The sequence below is a fragment of the Chinchilla lanigera genome, unplaced genomic scaffold (genome assembly GCF_000276665.1).
Source record: "Chinchilla lanigera isolate Chin_1 unplaced genomic scaffold, ChiLan1.0 scaffold00005, whole genome shotgun sequence".
Classification (NCBI taxonomy): domain Eukaryota; kingdom Metazoa; phylum Chordata; class Mammalia; order Rodentia; family Chinchillidae; genus Chinchilla; species Chinchilla lanigera.
Genome location: NW_004955406.1, coordinates 3,387,039 through 3,401,769, shown reverse-complemented (window position 1 = coordinate 3,401,769; position 14,731 = coordinate 3,387,039). Strand labels below are relative to the sequence as shown.

General features: G+C 45.5%; 1 protein-coding gene across 2 annotated transcripts in view; it reads right to left on the bottom strand.

The window, feature by feature from the left end:
• The window catches only part of Ptpn14 (protein tyrosine phosphatase, non-receptor type 14), a 94,338-nt gene that overhangs the window by 61,401 nt on the left and 18,206 nt on the right, over positions 1-14,731 (bottom strand). Inside the window, exon 1 of one of the 2 annotated variants that reach the window (XM_013519964.1) lies at positions 985-1,177. The exons of the other annotated variant lie outside the window; for it this stretch is intronic. The gene's annotated coding sequence lies outside the window, so the exon portion shown is untranslated. Of the gene's footprint in view, positions 1-984; positions 1,178-14,731 lie in introns of those variants that run through there. 2 annotated transcript variants of the gene reach the window in all.

The window sequence follows — 14,731 nt, the reverse complement described above, 5'->3', positions numbered from 1 at the left end:
ACTGCCTAAGGAAGTCTGGAACAAGAGAAAGCGCTCCTCCAGAGAGAAATGCAGGCGAGCAGACACACCGTGTGAGCTGTGACACAGCCCACAGGTCGCTGGGATCATCCCAGGGCTCCACCGCACCCCTCCTCTGCAGCCCAAACCAACTTGGCTCCCGCGCCCACAGGGGCAGGAGGCACAGGGTAGTTTGGAGGGCCTGAGCACATTCCTCAGTCTCGGGTGCCTTTCCACAAAACGACTGGGGCTGGCGGCCCTGCGGATTTGCCACTGTTCTTATTAAGAGCCAGCTAAGACTGGAAATGCCCGTTCTTTGCTTAACATTTTTTTTTCTTGCACGACTGGCAACACTGGAAGACTCGTGCCAGGATGTCCTGGAGCCCTGCTCTGCCAGGACAGTGCAAAATGTCCCAAAGCGCCAGATAGCAGAGCTTCCTCTGGTCGATGTTATGTTGTACAAATAAGAAACAAATGTGGACATTTCTCTACTATAAAAGACAAAAGAGAGAAGACAGAGGACAAGTTGTCCTGGAATCCTGAGATACAAGGGAGCAAAAGGGGAATAATTCTCCATCCGAGATGACAGGGATACGAGCAGGAGGGCAAGAGCACATTCCATCCATTCCAAAGGGCGTTCACAGCCAGATAATGGGCAGGGTGGCCGCCCCGACCGGCTGCCAGAACCAGATAAACAGCCCACGCGCAGGCGCACAGCCACGTAACCTGAGCGCCTTTCTCCCTCGGTCCCTGGTCCTCCAAACCCTCGGGAAGATTTTCACTTCACGACTCCTGAAGTCTAGCCAGGTTAGGTACCGCTCCACACACTACCTGAAAGCCTTCCCATTTAACGCATGTCCAACTAGATAGTCAATGAAGTCTGTAAGAACAGATACAAAGCAGTCTTGCAAAATGCAACTACCCCAGGAGAGAAAAACAAACCCAAGGAAAAGACCAGAGCTGTAACTCTGACAAAGATAACCTTACAAGGGAAAGTTCTCCGGCTGGCCCTTGCCACAGCACGAGCAAACCTGTGTGCCTGGATGAACACTGAGACACCTGCACAAGCCCGAATGCACACAGACACGATTTCCTTGGCGAGAGTCCGAGGCCGGAAGCTTTCGACATCCACTGATCAATAAATGCCTTCTCCTGACAGAGACAGCTCCCTTCTCCCTAGGACTCCTTCAGTTTCAATGAGTCAAAGGATTGCAGTTGTTTCCTCCAAAGGGGAATGTTTGTTTAAATGCGCACAAACACACACAGGCCCTTAAGTGCCGGTGAGAACAGGCCAATGACAGGGAGGTGTCGCAACTCAGAAAAGCATGCCTCGGCCTGACGCTTGCTTGCTGCTCCTGCGCTGCTGCATTAATTATAACAAATTACAGGGAATCCAGGTACAGTTTATGAGCACAATAAATTCCTCAATATAGCCTGCAATTTCATCCGGGGTTCTGCTTAAAAGAGAAAGCTCATTTTCCGTCGTAATACATCACAGATGCAGAGCGCGTGCCTTGACATCACCGTTTCCACCTCGGCCAGGGCTCTCCGGACAGATTCCTCCCTGGCAGACAGGAGGCCATACCCTCAACTAGGGAAACAGAACAAGAGAAGTGGACTAGTCATCTTCAAAAAGGAAAAAAAACTCTGTGCTCAAGTGTCTGATGTTAAAGTGAAAGCCAAGTCTGTTCTACTCTGTATTACAATGCCAATAGCTTGGAACAGTTCTGCAGTTCCTCAAAACGTTAAAACACAGAACAATCACATGACCCATCAATTATACCCCTAGATACACACTCAAGAAAATTGAAAACATATATTCACACAAGAACGCAGACATCAATACCAACACTGTTCGCCATAGCCAGAAACAACCCAGTGAATGGATAAGCAAAACGGTGGTCCACCCAAACAAGGAATATTATTTAGCCATAAAAAAGTACGAAGCACGTATGCTCACTATATCCTGGAGGTACTTTGAAACCTTATGTTAAGTGGAAGATGGCAGACACGAAAGACCACATTTTGTATGACTCCATTTATGTGAAATGTGCAGAACAGATAAACTCACAGAAATGGAAAAGTATCTTGGTGTCTGCCGGAGGCTGGGGGAAGAGGAGAATAAAGAACGACTCGATGTGCTCTGAAATCAGAGACTGGAGACAGTTGCACGACTTTGTGAACACAGTGAAGACTCCACCACGGTGTCTGAGTGGATGAAATACTGACACCAAGGAAGGAAGGAAGCGGGGATGAGCTGCGTCCTTCACAGTCAGGTCATCAGATTCGCTTCTGGGTGCCACAGAGGCCCCAAAGGTCTCAGGACGCCACCTGTCACGTACCAGGGGAGCCTTCAAAACCTTCTATCTTTATGCAAAGTGCAAATATACTTGTTTAGTGGGGACCATTTGTTTAACTGTAAGTGCTTTAAGCTTCTCTGAACTACAAACTGCAAAAGAGCAATTCAGGGATAAATGTCAGCTGCAGAGCAAGAGCATTAAATAAGACAGCCCTGCAGGTGGGCGCCAGGGGCACCAACCGAGGTGCCAGAAGGGTTCCTGCTGATCTCCAGCCAAAGCCGCGCCCCTCCGCTGCAGCTGTGTTACACACAGCCTGTCCCTTTTACACTGGTAATAAATATGCTTTGACTCATCGGCTCAAAATACACACCTGCTTGCCCTGAAAAGCATGTGTTCCTAATATTACCTACGAGTCCACTGTGGGAAAAAGGAGCTTACATTACATCTGGAAGCCGGTGAGTCAACTGCCCAGGGACCTGTCTTCCTGGGCAAGAGCCAGGTTCGTGGCTAAGAAGTCGGCAGAAGCACCTAGGAATCTGGTGACCCAGCAGCTGGAGGAGCAGAACTGCTGTCAGCAATGCGCTGGGTCTGGAGGACAGAACCACAGGGAAACTGGCAAACGGGGCGAGGGGGCCGTGGCAGGGATGGCCCTTTTCACAAGGGGGCAAGTGTTCAAACACCAGTTTTCTGTCGATGAAATAACGTCCAAAAATGAGCAGGAAACACTGACTACAGGCTTAATAAAAGCTGGGTGGATGGATGGATGAGGCAATGGAAGAAAGTAATTAATTATATATCCCAGAGACTACGATAAAAATAAAAACAAAAATACAGACATTCCCAATCCATAAACGTCATACAGCTGGGTACCCCAGCAGTGGTGGCCTTCAGTCTCAATGCAGATGGAGGTGAATGAGAAGATCGCGCCATGCATGAGGCTTCCTCCTTCTACCCCCAGATGCCTGCACTGCAAACGAAGTAAACCTGCTGCCCCCGCAACCTTGCTCCACAAGCAAGCTAAGGGGCGAAGCTATCCAAAAGGCAAGTGACAAGCCAGCCCGAGGCAACTCTCACCGGCTGCAGGAGCCTAAGCGAGCGCTGAAGAGAAGGAATGGTCTGCCACTGACTGCAGTATGTTCTGGTTCCTAGCGATGGGTGGCGAATCCTCCGTGCCTTCAGCTCCTTTCAGACTATCTTGCCTTCTGCCTCGGTCTCCTCCTTGGTAACTCCGTAGAAGCAATGTCTTCTGACCCTCTCACAGTGACCAGGCCCTCACCTAACTTTTGTCCCTGTGAGCGAACCCAGCCTCATGAAAACTCTGGTTGGTGCTTGTATTTAGCGACCAGTCCAAGTCTGCCAGTTTTCCAATGGCTGGGCTTCCAGCTTCAGGGCTTAAACTCTGCAGGTGCCCACTCATCCCGTGCTCTCTTATGTGACGCACATCTTCTGAAGGGCAGAGTTTACGGGTCCGAGTTTCACAACAGTGGCCAATGTTAAATGTCTATCAGACAATGCTGACCAATGAAAAGATCAAGGACAAAAGCTAGATGAGATAAAGAATTAACAAGGGAACTGCTATTTATTCTTGGAAGTTAAAAATATAGGAGATCCTTTGGAGATCCTCCTGCGTGACTATGGTTTGGATCAAAAGTACCATCCCTCGAAAACCTCTCCAGAGGCGGGACTTTGGAAGGTGACTGGGACACTAACCTTGTCAACGGGTTAACCCACCATGTTCATAGCTGAACGTGCTGTCAGGAGGCAGGGCCTGGTTTGGAGGAAGTGGGCCACTGAGGGTGTGGCCTGAAGGGTATATAACATCCTAGCCTGTTCCTCCCTGGCTCTTCCTGCTCTGCTTTCAGCCACCTGGAGACGAGCAGTTTCCCTGTGCCATGCTCCTCTACCATGACATTTCTGCCTTGGAGCCAGCATACCATGGACTGAAGCCCCTGAAACTATTAGCCAAAGAAAGCTTTTTTGCCTTTATGTTTAGTACTTGTGTTTGACAAGTATTTTGTCCCAGCAACAGAGAGCTGCTCACACAGTGATGTCACCTGCCACAGTTCGGACTGGTGGTGAGACACAGATGTGCACTCCACGTTCCATCTGGCCAACAGGATCACATTCACCCTTTTCCCTCAGACAGCGCTTAGCTATCCCAGATGTTATGCATTTCTAATGACAACAAACCCATCCATCCTCACTTTGCCCATTACTGGCCCATACACACCCCGAGGGCAGGGCCCAACACCGGTCCACAACTCACACACTGAGAAAATGGTCCTAGATTTCACAACTGGGCAAAAAGCATTATGCTCACTTACTGACTCAGGGAAACCTGACGGGTAAAGCGAATGTTTTCTTGGAAGTTAGCCACCAAGACAGTTGACATAAAACAATACTGGACTCAGCCACAAAACAAAAAGCCAAAACCACTAAACTTGAAGCATTATACACTGTAATATAAAGACTTTGTCCACTCACCAGATTGGAATCATTTCCTCCGCCTTCTGTGTTAACGAAGTATTTTATTACTCTAGCACAGTCCTTCTCAGGCCACTTACGTATGTATCTATTTTGCCTCCTTGGCTGTTTTATAAGCTTGGTTTATTCACCATTTTGGTTCTTCTCAAAAATCTAGCACACTGGAGGTCTCTACTGCACACTTACATTAGAACCAGACATCATTACAGCCAAATGTGATGAGGTCTTCTTTAAAAGACAACCAATTTATAAACTGCCTAAAAGAAATGTTACCATGTTTCTAGAGTACGGTGTAAGAATAAAACATACCCCATGTCTATCACTTTGGAAAACTTGAATTCTTCACAACAGGCATTTTTGTCAATTTCTTAAATTGTTTCTGAGGCAGGATTTTGCTACATAAATCAGACTGGCCTTGAAGTCACTATATAACCTAGGCTGGCCTTAAACTCTCAGTGACCCTCCTGCCTCAGCATCCCAAGTGCTAGGATTACAGGCGTGTACCATCACCTCTAGCTCGATTTCTATAAATATTAAAAGATCAGGCATTCAAACATTTTTTGACAATGACAGTACCTCACATGTGTAGAACTGTTTCCCAAGGGCTTTTCTGTGCCACTTTATGTCACTGTCTGCCGCTGGCCACCCTTTGAGCCTGGGACCCTGATTCCTTTCTACACGGGAGCAAACTAATACTCAGTGGGCTGAGGAGACCTGTGAAGTCTTCTGATTTCAGAATCAAGTTCTCTTTGGTGAGAACAGAGGGCTTGTGTCATGAAAGAGTATCGTGTCTGGTTTCTGTAGTCTGGCGCATACATCTCAAAGGTAAAATGGGAAGAAGGAAGAGAAAAAAACTTCAGCAAGTCATAAACACACTACCACATAAATTCGTGGACTATTTACTGGATTTTTAATATGGGAAAGAATAATTTTCTCTTATGGCATCTTCAAAGGCAGCCAAGGAGATCAAATGTTGCAATAACCGCCAAAGATAAAATACCAAACCCGCAACATCTCTCTGCCCAAGAATCTAGTATCTTCCTCCGCCTGGAGTTCTGCCAAAATTGTGCTTTATGTTTTCGGGCAAGGAAATGCCTCTCTACAATTCTCCCTTTCAAATCCCTCCTAAGGCTCTGGGATTAAAGGAGAAGGTACTTCATTCGTTAAATGCAATTTAAAGAGAACTTTGGGTGTCCTTGCTTGTTTGAGAGTTTTCATTTTCTAACGTCTCAGTCTCCACAACAACATCTTTCATAAGCTCCGACACATGGGAACTTCAAGCTCCCTTAACTGTCATTTTTCCCCAGAGAGAAAAAAACAAGATGACCTAAAGTTACAAGGGACCGCATACAGGTGAAAGGAAACCTTTTGTTTAGGAAAAGGGGACAGGGATAGGAGATTATCAAGCAGGGAACTACAATTCCCAAATCGGAGACAATTTCTCCTATCTTCCATTGCCTAGAAAAGAGGGCTCTAAGCACGGTCCTCCTCTTCACCCTAGGTTTAAGGACTTCAAATATCTCATTAGGAACCAGAATAGGAACTCATCAAATCCCTCTTTAAGAATCAAGCACGTGGGGCATGAAATCTGGAAAGGACACAGAATCTGGGCAGTCAGTGGTACACTGGCCTGAACCATAGAGACGCGGCCCGCTGGAAAGAGAGGATTCTGGCCAGGAGAAGGACACACAGGGGCTCCAACTCCCCTTCCACAAAACCTCAGTGGGCTTCTGACCAACGATGACTGCGGAAGACATAAGGCCTCCCATTTCGTTAACATAGCCATGAGACAAAACTATGGCTAGAAGTCACACTAAAAGCTATCAAATTTTATTATTTTAGTAAGACAGCATTTGGCACAATTTCAGAAAAGCTCAAAAAAGGGCATGTCCCACTTGACCCCATTACAATAAAACTGCCAGTGTCTAAACATAACAATATCAAATTAAGAGCTCACTACAATTAAAATGCTCTTGGTGACAGGAACTGATCAAAAACACACATGAAAAAAATTAGGCAAGTTGGCACCAGTTATGGTTCTAAGTCCACGCATTTTCTGGCATTTAAATTTTGTTTTTATGAACACTCACCTTAAACCATTACCATCTTCATACCAGCAGACTATTCTCTGCACTTTCCGCACAGAGCTAAATCCCCACCCGGTATTCTCCAGTCTCCGGCTAATCTCCACCAATTCTGACATTAAGTGCATTGCTGTGCTTGGAGACAAGATGATTTCCTCATAAAAGTCATCATTGCAGATTTAAGATAAGACGAAAGGAGAATTGGATCGAAAGGTTATGCAGTAAGAACAAGCATTTTATCATCTGTACAAATGTTTATACAAACATCCTCTACACCTTCATCTTACCTCCATCTTCTTCTGCCTGGAGAACATCTGTACAATTACATGAAATTAAACATCCTGAGGAACTTAACCTTACTTCACAGTACTTTCTTAGAAAATACAACTTGGTATCTGACTTTAATCATTCGGATAACTAGACTGCCAAGTGCTTTTGTATTTCCCACTCTGAATTATAAAAATGATGAGACATTCATAAGCTACCATAAATATTTTAAAAGTACGACCCTCAAGAAAGTAGGAACTTTGTCTGCTTTGTTGCACCACCAGTAACCGGAAGACTCCTAGCGTACGGAGCTGTTCGGTGAGTATTTATGAATGCAGGCATGGATGAAATGAAACCCCAAGTGACTGTGATGATTCCAAACATGGACAGCCCAAGCTCACGAAAGCACTGATGTAAAAAGCTATTCCACACCGAGGACAAATACTTAGTGTTTAAGAATGCCTTTTTTTTAAAGAAATACTGAAACTAGGTAAACTTTCAAAAACAGAGTTCTATGATGAGCAGAACACATGAAAGCGGGGTTTGTCAGAATGAAAATATTGGAAACCCCGGATTTAGAAGACAACACTTTTTCCTTAATGGCCTTACCATACTAAAACTCTATAGAGGAAACTTCATAACTTTAGTTTCGGTATAAAGAAGAGGTTTTACATCAGGAACCTGCGGCCTAACAGTAACAGAAAAACTCTGCACTTTAAAAAAAAAATTCTTTCTTCCAAGAAATCAAAAGCTTAAGTAAAAAGATTTGATGGTTTCTCTGACATAGAAATGTTTTCAATTCTGCTTTTATAAAGGAGACGTTATTTACCCAACTAGGAACTAACAGAGAGGTTAACCGGTTTGTCCAAAGCTCACGGCAAGTTCCCAAGGACACAAAGAGCGGTGTGGAACTGCAGGCCCTGGTCCTCCCCCATTTCCAGCTGAAACTACAGGGCTTCTACACAATTCCAGAGTACAGCTATATCTGTGTTGTGAGGAGGCGCAATAAACATCATTACCTTGAACAAAGCCGTGCAGAGGCTGGGGCCAAAATATAAGCCCCGGCCAGGTTCCTTCTGCTATAATTTTTTTGGGGAAGCAGTGCTGGGGATGGAATACAGGGCCTCACACATGCTAGGCAAGCACCCTACCGCTGGGCCATATCCCTGCCTCTCTGCCACAGTTTAATTGCTTCCTCTCACAGCGGAGATGCCCTTAAGGACCTCACGCTGAATTTTCTTCTCTTATGTGGTTTTCTCTGCTACAAGTGCTGTCCCTTCACACCTTCCATCCCGTTGTCCATCAGTGATCGCCTGATACGTATGAAAGTCACCTCATCCGCTGGGACTTTCAAGAGCAAAACAAGCTCAGAACCCCTGGCCTCTTGTCTTCTGTCCAACAGTCTTAGTTCATTTATGAAAATTCAATGTCATCGTCAAAGTCCCACTTTCTCCAACTGACACCTGCTGGGCCACTCGCCAAGGACTCTGAGGAGTGGGCTTTTCGCACCTGATAGGGGTCAGCAAGAGAAGGAAAGGTCACTGGGTTAGGGGCAGAGGTGTCCTCCATAGGCTTCAAAAGGCCAATGTGAATAAAATGACGGTGGACATAATTTCCAAGGGCTCGAGAAGGAACAAATGAAAAAAAGAAAGACGGCGTCAACCTCTAACAGAAAGAAAGCAAAGCAAACGGACAAAAACAACAAAACCCCGGCGTACAAAGGTAAGACAGATGTCAAGTGGAAGTCAGGTGTGATGTGCGTTTCGGTGCTGCCGACTGAACCGAGAGCGTGTGCTCTACCACTGAGCCACACCCAGCACCGCTCACTTTTAATACAGAGAACTGAAGTGTAGTTGAACACAGAAGGCAAGGGTTCTGTGAGAAGGAGACGTTAAAGACATCTGAAAAACTGCAGAAAATCGGAGTGATGGTGGATGGCAGGTGGACCTGCGACAGAGCAGGAAGCAGACAGGGGGCCCCTGGGTCTGTGCAAAGGGAGGGCGGAGCGTGGCACGGCTGGGTGTGCAAGCAGGGGTGGGCTAGGATACCAGCCCCGAAGCAGGAGCTGCGCTCGATGACCACACCACTGCTGAGGCTGGTTTCTTAAAGAGGGGTCTAACTTGATGATCTGTAATGTTTCTGATCCCTACAAACTCCACGTTTTTTAATTGAAAAGCCCGAAAGGAAAATCTGTACACTGCCCGACGGAGCCATCTTCACAATGCTGCGCAAACATCAGAGACTGAAAGCGTGTTTCCTTCCCCATGACTAACCCCGAGACGGATCTTCCCGCACTTATTTCAGTTCTGTCTAACCAGCTACTTATACACAGGATGAAGAACAAGGAGAAGTGCAACAGTTTAGTCACACGTGTGTGCTCACATAAAGTGGAAGTGTCACCGAACCACGCGCAAGTATATCTACAATTCTGTTCCAACGTCCTTCTACAGAGGTTCACAGTTCTAAGTGAATTTCAAACAATTTATTAAATCAGAAAGGAAAAATGCCTATTGTAGAATACAGTTAAATAACTCATCATGCCCTTTAGAAAATATTCCGTCAATCAGGAGTAAAGAATGTAGCTTTCCTTTATCTGCTATTTTCCAGCTTCCTGTGGATAAACATTGTAAAGACTTTCTTTTATGACATTACAGTGGAACATTCTATAAAAGAGTATCAGAATATTAGCTCTCAGGGTTAAGCTTTCGGTACTAGTAAGAATCAGCACACCCTAAAATCAGGTGTGTGTCAGTGTGCACATGTGCACCTATGAAAATCTATCAATGTGTAAGAAGAATGCAGCCATAGAAGTTTGAAACATTAACTGCTACCTAGAACTGAGCTTCTCCATCTTAACTGGAGGCAAGGCCAGATATTGTGCTTCTGGCTGGCAACTGGAATCAAGAATTCCAGCCTATAAAATTACACACACACACACACACACACACACACACACACACACATACACATCAACTGATCATAAAAAATAATTTAATATTTTTACAATTTTGGTATATTCCTTGGTTGAAATGAATTCATGTTTCTAAATTTACTTGTTTCATCTTACACTTATCAATATGCAATAAAAATCAAAAAATCCGAGAAAAGCAAGAAAATTCATTTTTACAAAGGAATTGGGATGTGTTATGCACACACCCAACTCCGCACGGGGAATGTAAACACTGTGTACTACAAACGTGTACCAAAAAAAAGAAAGGGAAAGAAAAGACGTGGGGGGAGGGGAGAGCCAGAGGATGAATGAAGAAATTAAGGTGTGATATGTACCTGTATCAACTTCCAGCAAGAGATATAAACTTTCTGTACTACACACATGCACTAATACACTAAAATTAAAAATCTGAATAGGAGAGAGATCATACATTATATTATGTATAAAATATCATGCATTAAGAAATAGAAGGCCAAAATATTCTGAAGTTCAGCAAACAGCAACGACCCATACTCCTGCCCAACCTTCTGTTGTCCATCTGTCCCTTCTCCACCCACCGGAAAACACCCACAACTCTCCTATATTTAAGATCACATCCATCCATCCTCTAAATTCCTCAGCCTTAAACCAGATGTCTCAAGCTTTGCAACTCTTTCATTCCTTCTGGGGTCTCCAAAATTCACCTTGAGAGGTCCCAGCATAGACCTATGGACACAAACCAGCAGCTGTTGATGACAGAACACCAGGATGCGGGTATTGTCCCTTTAACCAAACTTACACAAGGAAGACTCGCTTGGGGACCACTTAGACCCGATTTTGCCTCAGAGTGTCAGGGGTACCGTGTGAAAATGCTGTGAGCAACTCTGATGGGGTCAGGCTGATGCCCCAACTTCTCAGGTTTGCTTTTTAATGCTTGTCACGTGCCAAGGGCCTGTCATGTCCTGAATAACACCTGGCTGGGATCTGCTAGTCTTTTCAGACGACACCTTCTGCAAATGACATAACAAGTACCGAGAGGAGCATCAATCAGGTCAGCCTGGTGTGTCTGACTGGCTTCACTGAGTCACCTGGGGCAAGGCCCACCCTCCCCTACTTCCTACATGGGCCTACTCACCCTAGTGGGCCATGCTTGGTATAGGACACAGCACCAAAGGGGCTCCCTGCAGGCCATGAGCCCCCAGCCTGACAGTGGGAACCTCTGAGGGAAATACATGCCCATGATAACAACACACAACTTCTGCTTAAATTATGTTTTGCAATTCCGCCTTTGAGAAGTTTCTCAGAAAATAAGGGTCGAAGGTGAAGTCACCTTCAATGCTATCCAACCCTCTGTCACTGGGGAGGTAAATTTTGATTTCCAGAACTCGAGTCAGTACCAAATTTGCCTTCCACAAAGTTTGTAGTAAAACAGGGTTTGGAGTAACCTGCGTTTCACTAGCCCTCAATTATGCACTAAGCCCCATGGTGGCATACAATGCCTCAGGGTGGCCAGGTTGGACTGAAGCTGCCAGCTCGCTCTTCCTGTAGGTTTCTGTAATATGGACCCCAGAGATTCTTCTTCCCCGTGACAGATGCAGGCTGAGTAGCCCTTATCTGAAATGCTTTCAACCAAAAGTCTTTCAGATTTTGAGGTTTTAGGATTTGGGAATAGTTGCACAGACTTTACCGGCTGAGCATCTCTAATGGAAAAATAAAAATGCAAAACGCTCCTAAAGCTAAGCTCTGTAAGTTTTGTGTTTCAGAGCATTTTGGATTTTACATTCTGGGATTTGGTTTGTGAGATGCAGCCACTCAGGGCCACCTTCTCATACATCAGGGGGACGTGTTAGTTGAATACCTACTGTGTGCTAACCTTGGTCACGGGCACTTTCTGGATTAACCCCCACCACAGTTCTGACAGCACCTACTCCTGGTGATCGTACACACAGTACTGAACTTTCAGGAGCGTGTGGAGCCTGATCAAAAACCAAATAACCCAAAAATGAGGTCTTCTGATTTCCACTTCATGCTCTTAGTACTATAGCAGGATTTGGATTTTATCTAGTATCTCATTTCCACCTATTCTTTTCCTCAAAGATTAAACCAAAAATACCACGAACTGATCCCAGCCATCATCCCAAGAGAATTCCAGCAGACACATAGCTTGGGTTCAGATTTTCCATCAGGGTCCTCAGCAGCCGCCTCTTTTTACCGGGAGTCATTTATTCCAGGGATTCCAGTGAGTGACATTTCCAAATTTCCCTTAGACCTATGGGTTTCTCCTTTGAGTGAGCATTGTAATAAACACTTTTGGTCAGAAATGTTTGTTTCTCACATTGCTTTGTTTCCATGATGGGCTTTAATATCAAGCGTCTGACTTGTATTTCAGTGAAACTTACGTCAAATTTGCTGGGCTCTGCTCCGAACAGTGGTAACTCATTTTTATGCTGGCGGGAACAGCAGACGAAATGTCTACTGCTCTGCCCAGCTGTAAACGCAAGACCGAGGGGCTGACCTTCCAAGAAGTTCGAAGCTGTAAACCGAAACATGTTGCAACATGTCCCACTAGACTCCTCCTCCCCTGCTCTTACAAATGACACCAGAAAGCAGGGTCACCATTGCAGTCACATCTGGCAACCTGACGCCGGCTGACACCTTTCCACTGTGTATTTCCAGTGTCTCAATTTTCCTCTCCTCTAGAGGACTTCGTTCTTCTGAAAGCCTGGCATTTTCACGGTGTGGCCAGGCCTGGAGATGACTGATAAAAATGCTAAATAAAACCCATCTTAGTTACGATCTCTACATAATGCTCGCTATTTAAAGGGCTCCATTCACAGAAGTGCCTGCCCCCCCTCACTCTGTCCCTTTCGTCTACACCACTTCCTTCCCTTTGACAAAACCCTTGATGTGTGTTAGTGGTTGTGGGGCTGGGGAGGGCGCACTGGCAAAGTTTCTCTGGGAGTTTAAATAAATCTCATCCGTAGACTCCCCCGTGTCAGCATGCCTGGGTCAGCTAAAACCATTCCAGGGCCAGACTAAGCCAGGCCTCTGTCACCAAGCAGCTGTGTGACTACGAGCAAAGTTCCTCTGTCCCTTACCTGCTTGACACCGTCCTTGTGAAATAAAGCAACTGGCCACTGTAATCTTCAGGGCTGCATGCTTAGACATAAAAGCCTATGATCTGGGGAAAACGTAGCCTGGCTTGATAGAGAGCAAACTGTTCTTTCACATAGGTTACACGTGTATAAAACTGATTTTTTTTTTTTTTTTTTTTTTTTTGGTTTTTCTCCAGTACCAGGAACTGAACTCATGACCTTGCGCTTGCCAGGCAGGCACTTTTTTGTTGTTGTTTTTTTTTTTTTTTTGGCCTGCAAAATGATTGATACCATGGCTATGGATGAATCTTTTTGTGGATAATCAGAGATGAGGCAGATACTCAGCCCTTGCCTGAGAATATAAAATAAAAAGGGCTGAGGATGGAGATGGGCATGGGTGTGTTTCTCCAGCAAGGTAACATAAAAGACACGCGTACTGGATAACTTAGAACTCCACTTGTTAGTAAGAGAACTTCTTTTGTAGGCCAGACCCAACAGTGCTCTTTCAGGGACTAATCACAGTCCCTATGCCCACATCATAGCACCTAGTCAAAGCTGCAAGAGGTGGTCACGTAAGTGACTAAGCATAGCAGCGTGCTGACACAATCTTGTAATCCCAGCTATATAGGAGGCTGAGGCAGGAGAATTGCAAGTTCAAGGCCAGACTGGGCAACATAGGGAGAGACCCTGTCTCAAAATTTTAAAAAGAGCCAGGAGTGGGGGCTGGGGATTTAGCTCAGCGGCAAAAGCGCCTGCCTGGCAAGCGCAAGGTCGTGAGTTCGGTTCCCGGTACCGGAGAAAAACAAAAAAAAAAAAGAGCCAGGAGTGTATCTCAGTGATAGTGTGCTTGCTTAGGATGTGCAAAATCCTGGGTTCCACACCCAGTTCTGGAGGGAAAAAAAAAGGCGACCCAGCACACAGCACTTTGCACCTAAATGCTAGCCGCTATCATTAGTACGGTTAGATGACGGCAGTTGGTGACAGGATGCAAACGGCACTCTCCCACCAACCCTCAGAACCAGAACAGCCTCAGGGCGGGGAGGGTCAGAAGTCCTGGACTCGGCTTTCCGGCCCCTGCCGATGTTTGCCCGCAGAATCTCTTCAGTGCCTGGGTACAGAACATGCATCCACCCCGCTCTGCACAGGAAAAGTAGAGCACAGAACTCCAAACCACCTACTATCCTTTAGGCCTCCCTGACCCCAAGATTTTTTAAGAGTCCATTTCTGAAATCAACACGTTTCTCCAGTCCTACCCGTGGTAATCGTACCTCTCCAAGTCCTAAGAACCCTCCGTAAGCAGTAGATGTCTCTGCAATTTCTCATAAAGCACAGCTTGCATGCTTGGACACGCCAAACACCTCTTCTCGTTCTGTTTGTTTTTCTCCTCTCTCCACCCCTTTGTTAAAGGAAAACATCACAATGTTGTATCATCACATCATCATACACTGCCCAGATTCTGAAAAAATATGATGTTTTAAATTTTTAATCCCTGCATATCACAAACCTTTAATATTCCATGGGTTGAATGCTGATATTTTTCTAGTTTTGCAATGTTAATTCTTAATAAAGAACCAC